Source organism: Saimiri boliviensis, chromosome 2 (assembly GCF_048565385.1).
Source record: "Saimiri boliviensis isolate mSaiBol1 chromosome 2, mSaiBol1.pri, whole genome shotgun sequence".
NCBI lineage: Eukaryota > Metazoa > Chordata > Mammalia > Primates > Cebidae > Saimiri > Saimiri boliviensis.
This window is the reverse complement of record NC_133450.1, coordinates 41,674,754-41,686,801: the sequence shown is the minus strand read 5'-3', so window position 1 is coordinate 41,686,801 and position 12,048 is coordinate 41,674,754. Positions and strand designations below refer to the sequence as shown.

Sequence of the window (12,048 nt, the reverse complement as noted above, 5' to 3'; positions counted from 1 at the left end):
GTGGGCTGAATATGGCACCAGAAGGTCCCAGGTTGTAATATCATTGTCTGTATTCAGGGTTAGTTGGTTTTGACCTTAGTAAGTGGCTGTTGGCATAGGGAAGAGGGTCCAATAACTAGAAATATGAGAGTGGGGTCACACAAGTAAGCTGTGGGCTGGATTTAAAGCATTATCTAGGAACTCACAATATAAATAGGAATGCCAGAAGAACTTCCCAGGTAAATATAGTAGGGAGTAGAGAAATGCTATGTTTCATGGGTACTGAGCCTTCTCTCCTAGTTTACAGCAGGAAGACAAGTGCTTATTGGCTCATGGCCTATGGAGTTGAGCTTTCTCAATTATGCAGCAATGACTTAATGATGGGAATATTCGAGTCACTCAGGGGAGGTCTTCTCTGTCTCGCCATGGGAAGAGGTAGGGCTGCTATGAGATATAGAATTTCTTTTAAGCCACCTTTAAAAAAACTCTATTGAGGCACAATTGAAGTAAAATAAACTACACATACAGAAAGTACACAAGTTGTTGAGTTTTGACATATTGTACTTGTGAAACAAATACCACAGTCAACAAAACATGTATTTACATCACTCCAAAAATGTCCTCCAACTTCTTTGTAATCTTTCTCTAACCTCACCCCCAGCAACCATGGATCTGTTTTCTGTCACTATATATTATTTTGAATTTTTAGATTATTATATAAATGGAGTTATATAATGCACATTTTTTTTGGCCATTTTCCCCCAGTCAGTTTAATGCTTTTTGAAATTCATTCATGTTGTTGCAGGTATAAATAGTTTCTTCCTTCTGATTTCTGAGTAGTATTCTATTGTATTGATATACCACAATTTGTTTATCTGTCATCTGTTTCTAGACTTTTGGGATGCTTCCAGATTTTGACTATTACACATGAAGCTTCTGTGAACATTTGTAAGTCTTTGTGTGAACATGTGTCTTTGTTTTTCTTGGGAAAATATCTGGGAGTAGGGTGGCTGGGTTATATGGCTAAAGGTTGTTTAAATTATTGTTACTGTTTTTTTGAGATGGAATCTCGCTCTGTCGCCCAGGCTGGAGTGCAGTGGTACAATCTTGGCTCACTGCAACCTCTGCCTCCTGGGTTCAAGTGATTCTTCGGCTTCAGCCTTCCGAGTAGCTGGGATTATATGTGTGCACCACCATGCCCAGATAATTTTTGTATTTTTAGTAGAGATGGGGTTTCACCATGTTGGCCAGGCTGGTCTCAATCTCTGACCTTAGGTGATCCGCCTGCCTTGGCTTCCCAAAGTGCTGGGATTACAGGCATGAGCCACCACATCTGGCCTACGTTCTTAAGAAACTGCCAAACAGTGTTAAAAAGGATTTTTATCATTTTTACATTTTCACCAGGAATATGGATGGAGCTGAAGGCCGTTATCCTTAGCAAACTAACACAGGGACAGAAAATTAAACACTGCATGTTCTTACTTATAAGTAGGAGCTAAATGATGAGAACACATGGACGTGAAGAGGGGAACAACACACACTGGGAACCTTGGGAGGATGAAGGGTGGGAGGAGGAAGAGGATCAGGAAAAATAACCAGTGGGTACTAGGCTTCATATCGGGTGATAAAATAATCCCCATGACACAGTTTACCTATGTAACAAACCTGCACGTGTATCCCTGAACTTAAAAATAAAAAAAAAAATTTTTTAATGGTCCCCAATTTATTGATATCACATAGGGTTTTACTATATCTTACCCTGATGATTACTGATGCGGGACATCTTTCATTTGTTTATAGGCCATTTGGACACATTAATTTATGAAGTATCTGGAGTTTTTAATTTTGTTGGTTGTGTTATTTATGAGTTGTAAAGGGTCTTTATATATTCTAGATAGAAGTCCTTTATTTTCCCTCAGTCTATGGTTTGCCTTTTTGTTAATGATATTATTCAAAGAGAAAAAGTTTTTAATTTTGATGAAGTCCAACCTAGCAATATTTTTTCTGGTATGGCTCATGCTTGGTATGGCTCATGCTTTTGTATATCCTAGGGTTACAAAGATTACTCTGAAATTTTTCCCTGGGCGTTCTATAGTTTGAAGTCTTAAAATTAGATTTATGATTAATTTATATATATGTGTGTGTGTGTGTATATATATATATACAGGTATAAATTAATCAAAATCATATATATGTGTATGTGTGTGTAAACACACACATACACATGATCAATGTGAGATAGGAGGGTTGATGTTCCTTTTGCCCTATAGATGTCCATATGCTCAAGCATCAGTTTTTGAGAAGACTTTTATTTCCCTATTGAATTATGTTGGCACTATTGTGAAAAAATAATAGACCATATTTGTGAGGTGCTATTTCTGGACTCTCGATTCTGCTTCATTCATTTATTGATCTATCCTTTTGCCAATAGCAAGTTGTCTTTATTTAATGTAGCTATGTAACAAGTCTTAAAATCAGATATGTTGGTCCCCCTACTTTGTTCTTAAAAATAATTTTGACTATTCTAGGTCCTTTATGTTTTCTTAAGCACTTTAGAGTCTGCCTGTCAAATCTGACAATAAAAGTATCTGTTTGGGTTTTTGTTTGGATTGCATTAAATCATTATACTGGTTGAGGGAAAGCAGCATCTTAATATGGAGTCTTCTGTTTTCTCTCAATAATATTTTATTGCTTTTAGTGTGAGAGCTTTGAATGCCTTTTGTTAAATTTATTTCTAAGTATTAGTGCATTTTGATGGTGTTTCTAAATGGAACTTTTAAAAAATTTCATTTGCAATTTGTTACTAGAATATAAAAATAGAATTGATTTTTATATAATGACCTTTCCAAATTCACTAAGTAGTTCTCATAGTTGATTTTAGCTATAGGGTTTTAGTAGATCCTTACACTTCTTTTCTTTCAAGGTTGAGAAATATCCCTAGTATGCTGAAATGTTTTGTTTTGTTTTATTTTTTATCCGAAATTGACAATAAATTCTTACAAAAAAGCATTGCTTTTTGTAGGTGTTGAGATGATTATTTGGTTTTTCTTTTTATTGTGTTAATTTGGTGAATTACATCAATTTTAGTATCATAAACCAACCTTGCGTTTTTAGGATAAAACTTATGTGGTCATAATATATAATCCTTTAAATACATGACTGGATTTTATTTTTTATTATATTGCTGAGGATTATTTATAACTATAATTATAAGAGATATTGGTATATGGTTTTCTATATGTGTGATGTCTTTGTTAAAAGGTGTTTATATTAGGATTATGCTGGCCTCATAAAATGGGTTGAGAAATGTTCTTTCTGTAAGAGTTGTGTAGAGATTAGTATTATTTGACATTTATTGAACTCTGTGTCTAAAAACTGCAGAACACTCTTTTTCAAGTGCACATCATTATGATTAACTACATGTCAAGGTACAGATAATACAAGGTATATTGTATTGTGGGGTTGATAAAGTGTGAAGTTAAATGTGAGATGACAATAACACAAAGGAGAGTATAAATAAATTGTTTATACTGTTGCAAAGTACAAATCATTGTAAAGTGTATAATATTGTATAATGCAACATATTCATTTTGTAAATTGATATAACACTGTGTTAAAATAGGCTGTGATTCACTTAGAACACAATCCCTAGAACAATCACTGTCAAAAGAAAATGCAAATAGGTATAGCCAAAGAACTTAATAGACAAATTAAAATTGAATTCTAAGCAAATAGGTTATTAACACATACTTGAAGTAGTAAGAGAAACTGAAGATGAAAAATAGATGCAACAAACCGAAAACAGCAAAATGACATACTTAAACCCAACAATGTTCATACATTAAATGCAAATTAAATAAATATCCCACTGGAAAGTACAGATTGTTCAGTTGAAAAAAGCAAGACCCAACTACATTATAGCTAGAAGAAGCATACATTAAATATAAACACAGACAAGTTGAAAATGAAAGAATTAAAAAATAAGAGTTATGCAAACTGTAAGCATAAGGAAGCTAGTACAGTTATGTTGATATCAGACAAAGTAGACTTCAAGACAAGGAGTATTAGGCAAAATAAGGAAGTATAATTTATAGTGACAAAGTGGTCAATTCATCAAAAAGACACAAAATTATAAGTTTGTATGCACCTATTAAGGGCTTCAAAATACATGAAGGTAAAAGTAATAAACTAAAAGAAGAAATAAAATTTCAAAATAAAAGTTAGACATTTTAACACCTCTTTCTCAGTAGCTGCTAGAGCAATGAAAAAATCAGTAGAATATATATATATGTGTATCTGTGTTCCCATCTTTCAGAAATGGGATCTCTGCCAATTTCTGCCTGCTCTTGCTCACCATGCCTTCAGATAGTTGGCTTAAAAAATGTTGTTGTGAATTTGTAATTTTCACTTGTAGAGGGGTTAGTTTGAATTACTCTGCCATTATCAGAACTGAAATTTTCAATATTGTAACTGGTTTCCTAGTATAGTGCTTTGTATTTTACTAACTGTAATGGAAGATTTTCCAGTTGACTCACTCACATTTAACTATTACAAAGTGCCATCTCTTTGTTCATATATGAAATGGAGTTGTCGAAACATCTCATACAAGGTTTGGGTGACAAAACAGATGTTTGTAGGAGGCCCAGATGTTGATCTTTTTTCTGCCACTTACTAGCTGTTTGATCATACCCAAGTCTCTCAAGTAGTCTCAGCCTTAGTTTTTCTGTTTGAGGGGGGATGAGGGAGAATGAAGGAGTTGGTTTATATCAATGTTTTTAAGCTTAATAAATGTGCCAGACAGATTCTTCCTTCTCCCCCAAGCATAATATTATAAAAATATAAAGCATATTAAAACAAAATAGCCCAGATGGAAGAAGGTGCAGAGCCTGACCTGTACACTGCATCCCTACACACCTCCACGTCTACCTCGGCATTGAAGCTCCTTTGGGAAACCTTAGACTTCCTCAGGGAATAGTCAGAAAAAAAGCAAGACTAGGTAATTTATAAAACTCTTTGCCAACCTGTTTGAGTCCAGGCATGGCCAGATTGTGCTTTTAGAAATGTGGCCATTTTCCCTAGGGTCTAATGTGGGCGGTTGTCGTCTTCAATCTTCCTTCTGCTTTTTCTTATCCTTATTTCTATCCTTATCCAACCAACATGGGCAGCCATTTGCTGTGGATATTGGAGACATCTCGTATCTAAGGGATTTTCTGAAATTGTAGTTGAAAGTAGCACGCAGGGACCGTACCACTGAGCACAATCTACCCGTGCCTGTCTCTACTTCCTGTCTATACAAGATGTGAGCAGTACCTGCCTCTACCTAATTGCTCCTATGTGGGAGAGAAGGAATTAAGAAGCTTGGAGCTGCTCTGATCATTTATAATTTTTTTCTCCATCTGTAAAGTAGCAGCAGACAGGCTCAAGAAATCCTCTCTTTGCATCGCCAGTTGGTAATTTTGTTTCCTTAAAAGAAGCAACAAAATGAGCAGGTGTTGGGCACTTCCCACTTCCAGGCAGTGTTGTTAGCTCCTACAGAGCACTCCACCTCCAGGCTTGGGAAGAAAGATCATAAGGTAAGGTGGGAAGTGCAACCCACACTATCAGCTTAGTCTCCCCTGCCCGAGTCTTTTTTTCCACCCTTCCACTGCAACAACCCTAATGGTGAGTTCTCAAATTCAGACCCTGGGAGAGGACACGTGCTTTCCTTCGCATATAAATGCCAGGCTGGAGAAAAGGATTTCCACAAAGGGCAATGACATGATGGGGGATGCTGATGAGGATGACGAGCATAGCAATCATAGTTAAACATTTAAAAAGCATATCATATGCCAGACCTATGCTAAGTGCCTTTACATGGCTTATCTCATTTAGTCCTCTCAACAATTTTAAGAGGTAAGGGATATCAATATGAGGACCCTGAAGTTTAGAGAGATTAAAGAAACTTGCTTAGGCCCCAAACTCGCAAATGTAATCTCCCAGTTTTAAACTCTGTCAACTTGGCTCTACATTCTGCATTCTTAATCACTATAGCCATGGCTGATACTACACCCAACAGCCAGTTTCTGTCATACCGAGACCCTATGATCCTGTGTCTTTGGAAGATGAAGATGGAATTTCCTCTGCCATTCCTTAAACTGGGAAAAAAATTGGTTAAAAATTAGAGAGGAACACTCTGGCTTCATTGCAGTAGGAACTTGATATTAATGGGCCATTTTTAGATACCTCTCTGCCTGCCAGTGAACTGTCATGAACTGCCTGCCAGTGCATCAAGTCCACAGTAGCACCTTGATCGTTTGTTAATAAAGGGATGAAGCTAGAGTACATGTATCAGAAAGATTGCAGGAGAGTCAGGCTTCTCTTTGGTGGCAGAAGTTTAGATGGTATCTGAGATCTGTCTGAATTCTGTGATTGAGGAAAATGAACAGTCTTTCAGCTTCAGCGTGTATCCACATTTATGATAATTGTGTAACTTCTTTTGTGTTACATTAGCAAGTTAATTGGATGAAGAGGTAAAGATTTTCATAAAAATTTCTACTGTAATATTTCCTTGGTACTTAGCTTGAAAGGGATTTGAACTTGATATTTACACGATCCTTCAGAAAATACATTTTATTGCTGAAATAAGTGTCACAACTTAGATGAGACCTTGTGATTTTCAAGATAGAGTTAAATGAAACCCACATCAGCTACGTAGTTGTTAACATAAACACATTAAAAGGCAAGTAGCTGCGATCTTGCAGATAGACAAGAGTCAAAATTTAAATGAGAAAAAAAGACCTAATGGGGAGAGATTGGAAAATGCTATGGGAAAATCATTGACTTGGAACACGGGGACTTTAGATTGGTCCTGGTTTAGTTTGATGATGGGCAAATCACTTCACCTTTTTGCCTTTGGTTTTCCTATGTGAAATAGAGGGAATAGATGCTCATAAAAATCTTTTCCAGCCCAACATATGTGATTTTATTTTCCTAGTGATGAAACATAGTTGCATCCATTTTGTCCAGAATTTAAGTTTTTTCCATGGGGAAACAGATGGTAGAGGGAGCATAATGGACTATTAATAACATGGACTTTGGAGCAAGACAGCTTGGATTTGAATCTTGGCCCACTGCTTATAGACTGTTATGACTATGGTAAGTTACTAACCTCATTGTGTCTTAGTTTCTTCATTCATAGTCTGAGGATAATAATAATACCTACTTCCCTGGGTTGTTGTGAGGGGTAAATAAGTTAATACATGTCAGGGCAGTAGAACAATTCCTGGCATGTGATAAATGCTGCATAAAGGATTGCTTTTATTCCTGTCACAGTGCCACCATTAACTTCTATTGCTGCTCAGTGGCCTTTGGAAGACATCGCAGGTTTCTTTTTTAGACTGAGAATTCCCTGAGGTCCTTGGGGAGTGAGGCTTGGAATAGCACGTGCACATGTATTTATAACCCCACAAGGAGCAGTAAGCCTCTATGCATTCACGTCCACACTACTACTGCCCTTCTCACTGCTCTGCTCTTCCTTTATCCGTCACAAAGAAAGCAGACTCTTGGCAGATTTCAGGGTGGAAGCAGGAGAGCCCTCTGCAAAACCTTACTATGAAGAGTAAGCTAGATAAAGCTCTAGCTTCCCAATGCAATGAAATCTGATGATATGCAATGCAATGTGGTTAGGGACACAGATGCTATGCTCAAGTCCCAACTTTAGTAATTTCTGAAATTTGTTGCCTTATGACAAGTTACTTTTCTCTGCCTTTTTTTTCCCTATTTATATGATCAGAATTATGATTCCTACTTCATGATCAGAATTATAATTCTTACTTCATGGAATAGATAGATGCAAAGTCCCAAGAAGGTAGCTGGCATATATGTTTAGTATATGGGAAATGTTGTAACTACTGTATGATTATTATATCAGGCAAAGAGAATTTTGCTCTGTGAATGATCAGTGGCTCACTGGAAAAAAAATCAAGGACCGTCTATTAGTCTATTAGTTGCAATTGTTAATTTTATTGGTGGAAAAATATTCATGCATTGGCTAACTCATTTGAAATGGATGACTTATGAATACTTAAATTTTAAAAATTGGCCTAGAAATATACACTAGAATAGAATCTCAGAGTTGGAAAGCACTCCGATTGATGTCTAATCCAAACACTCCTCACGTGCATATATCTCCCCAGGTACTTAGCTGGTCCTGTACTCTAAAGGTGGAAGTAGTTCCATTTTGTTCCTGGTGTCCCTGGATCTTTCCAGACGCAGTGATCCATCCCACCCTAGAGTGCTATGCCCAGCACACGGTGGTTTTCTGGTGGAATGGTATTTGAATAGCTTATTGGAGTAATGCTGGGAAATCTCGTCTCTTCTGACTCTTAGGTTTTCAGGTCCTACTGTCGTGCTAGATGCAGCCAGTAGAATTAAGTGAGATGACAAAGATGTACTCTTGGAGAAGCTGCTCCGTAAAAGAGAAGATCCGTGAAAAACAAATTGAATGTTGATGCGTGTCCAGCAGGAAGTTTGAAGTTGGAGAATTTTAGAGCTAGAAAAGAGCTTTCTAGACCTTTAAAATGATTCAAAAACAAGGCATAAGAGAGGTTAAGAGACTTGGCCACAGGCGCTCCCCTAGTTAATGTGAGTACACAGAGTGAGAGTTCTTTCTACCACCTCTCTCTGATTCTCCAGCACTTTGATTAGAAATATGGGTGCTAGCGACTGGCTTCTTTGAATCAGATATTGGTTCTGCTCTTTATTGGCAGTGTGGTCTTCTGCCAGCTGTGTACTTCTCTCTGCGTCAATTTTCTTACTTGGAAAAATGGAAATAATTGTAGCGGTTTTCTGTGTGAGGCACTTATGACAGTGCCTGGCACATAACGAGCACTCAGTAAGTGTGTTATTATTGCTAGTCTTTTAAAGAACCTCAGGAATGTCAGCTCTTAGACAAGCCAGAGAATACATATTTTGACCAGGCTGGTGTTCAAAAGTATTTTCTCTCACTTGAAGTGTGGCTTTTTATTCCTTCCTGGCTTCTGATTCAGAAGTCATCTTCAGGACCTATTTGTGAATGAACAATCATATTCTTTTCTGGAATCACCATGAGACTTTGGGATATAAAATGATTAAAAATTATTCCCCATTATTTATAGTTTCCAATTCACATTCAGCAAGTATTTACAGAGTAGTCTGCTGTGTACCTGACCTGGAGACAGGGCCTGGATGCAAAGGTGGGGGGTCTGACGTGCTCCTCATCCGCATGGTATGTGCAGGTTAGGTGTGGTGATTTGTAGTTAGATAGGTAATGCTATGGCATGGGAGGGAGCACTGACAAGAGGGAACAGAAAATTGTTTTAAAGCACATGCAAGGAACCTGTAACCTGATGTAAGAGGTCAGGGAAGGACTTTCTGGAAGAAGTGATGTCTAGACTGAGACCTCAGTGATGAATTAGATTTCTGACTAGTCTATATAGGGGCTGGAGAAGAGTATTGCAAGCACAGGGAACCGTGTGTGTGTGTGTGTGTGTGTGTGTGTGTGTGTGTGCGTGTGCACATACGCATACACACTTAGGTTTAGAACACTGGGTATTCACCAATTCATTCAATATTTAACAAGTGTTTAGGAACTACTAACTGTGAAACCGGCATTGTTTTACATCTTAAGAGACATCAGTTAACAAAATAAGTAATATCCTTATTTTCACGGAATTTACAGGGGAGAACAGAGAACTGAAGCTTAGTGCTATGAAGACAGCTGCTTAAGGGAGGATGTTCAGGGAGGACTGTACAATGAAGTGCCAGTCAGGCTGAGACCTGCAATGTGAAGGAGCCAGACATGTAAACACTGGGGGAGGCAGAAGGAACAACAAAGTCAAAGAGCTCGACAGCAGGAGCAGCCTCGGCTTGTTGGAGAAATTGAAAGAGGGCCAGTGTGCTTGTGTATTGAGGGTGTGGAGAAAGTGAATAATTCACAGGGTGTTTCATTAGGAGGGTATTAGCAAAAAGACAAAAGATGACACGTATTGGTGAGAGTATGGAGAAAAGGGAACTCTAGCCCACTGTTGATGGGAATGTACACTGTTGCAGCTGTTATGGAAAGCACTGTAGAGGCTCCTAAGTAAATTAACAATAGACTGGGCATGTTGGCTCATGCCCATAATCCCAGCACCTTGGGAGGCCCAGGTGGATTACCTGAGGCCAGGAGTTTGAGACCAGCCTGGCCAACATGGTGAAACTCTTGTCTTACTAAAATAGGAAAAAAAAAAAAAAAAAGGCTAGGTATGGTGGTGCAGACCTGTAATCCCAGCTACTCTGGTGGCTGAGGCACAAGAATTGCTTGAACCTAGGAGGCAGAGGTTGCAGTGAGCTAAGATCACGCCACTGCATTCCAGCCTGGGTGACAGAGTGAGAATCTGTCTCAAAGAAAAGAGAGAAAAGAAATGAACAATATGCTACCGTATGATCCAGAAGTCCATCTTCTGGGTATATGCCTAAAGGAGGTGGAATCACTACCTCATAAAGATACCTGCACTCCCACATTTACTGCAGCATTATTCACATTAGCCAAGATATGAAAACAACCTCAGTGTCTGTCAATGGACGAATGGATGAAGAAATCCTGGTACATAAATATGCCTTAGAAAGGAAGGAGATTTTTATATTTACAATGAAAAAAAAATTCAAAAGTAGATCTGCCATTTGCCCTAACATGGATGGAACAGGAGGACATTATGCTAAATAAAATAAGCCAGACACAGAAAGAGACATATTGCATGATTTCACTTGTGTGTGTAATCAAAAAAAAAAAAAAAAGAAAAGAAAAGAAAAAGGTCAAACATACAGAAACAGAATAAAACTGTTGCCAGGGGGCAGTGGGCAGGAATAGGGATGCACGTCAAAGTATACAAAGCAGATTTGCAAGATGAATGAGCCTATGGATCTAACCTATAAGATGCAGATTATAGCTAATAAAACTATTTTATTAGGGACTTTGGTTGCATAAGTAGATTTCAGCTGCGATTGTTTCACCAAAAAGTAACTATGTGAGGTGACAGATAGGTTAATTTGCTTCACTATAGGAACCATTTTACTATCTGTATGTATCCCAAGCCATCATGCAATAAACCTCAAATATATGTAAAATACAACTTCTTTTTAAAAACCAGTAATTCAAAGAAGGATATTTGGGTTGTTGATGCTGAGAAAGATTCAGAAAATTTCTAAATGAGTTAAAACAAACAAACACACACACACACACACACACACACACACACACACACACACACACAGTCTCTTTTCTTTTTTTGAGATGGAGTTTTACTCTGTCACCGAGGCTGGAGTGCAGTGGTGCAAACAGCTCACTGTAACCTCCACTTCCTGAGTTCAAGTGATTCTCCTGCCTCAGCCTTCCTAGCAGCTGGGGTTACAGACACCTGACACCGTGCCTGGCTAATTTTTGTATTTTTTGTAGAGACAGGTTTTCTCCATGTTGTCCAGGCTAGTCTGAAACTTCTGACCTCAAGTGATTCACATGCCTCAGCCTCCCAAAGTGCTGGGATTACGGGTGTGAGCCACTGTGGCTGGTGGAGTCTCTTTTCAAAACTAGAAAGCTTTTGGAAAATCATGGTTGTAGATATTTCTTCTCCGAAGTGGGGATTGGCTACGTGTGTTTTAACAAATGAGATGAGATAAAGAGCGTATGTCCCGGGGTCATTGACTAGAACTGCATAGAAGGCAAATGAGCTGATACACATTCTGTTTCCAGTTATGAACACATTTCAGCAACATAACAAATCAGCAGGGCTGCCTGGCTCAACATGAGGGCTTGTTATGATGATTATGGGTGCCCCAATGATTTCTCTTGGGTTCTAGGTATATATATACTCTATTTCTAATTACCTCATGAGCATTCTTTTCTTTGGACTCAAATTCGTGTTGCAAAGTGTTTTAAATTTTTTTCTATCCAGTTCGAGCGTGCCTTCGTTCAAACTCATTGTTCATGTTCTTCTCTTCCGTTTCCCTGGAGAGTCTGTCTCTGTATTTGAGCACATAGGCCACACAGGAAACTCATGGCTCTTGGTTACTTCC

At 38.1% G+C, this 12,048-nt stretch overlaps 1 protein-coding gene across 3 annotated transcripts in view; it reads left to right on the top strand.

Annotated features, from left to right (window-relative positions):
- SYT16 (synaptotagmin 16) overlaps positions 1-12,048 on the top strand; it is a 284,745-nt gene that overhangs the window by 228,883 nt on the left and 43,814 nt on the right. The gene's annotated exons all lie outside the window — the stretch shown is intronic.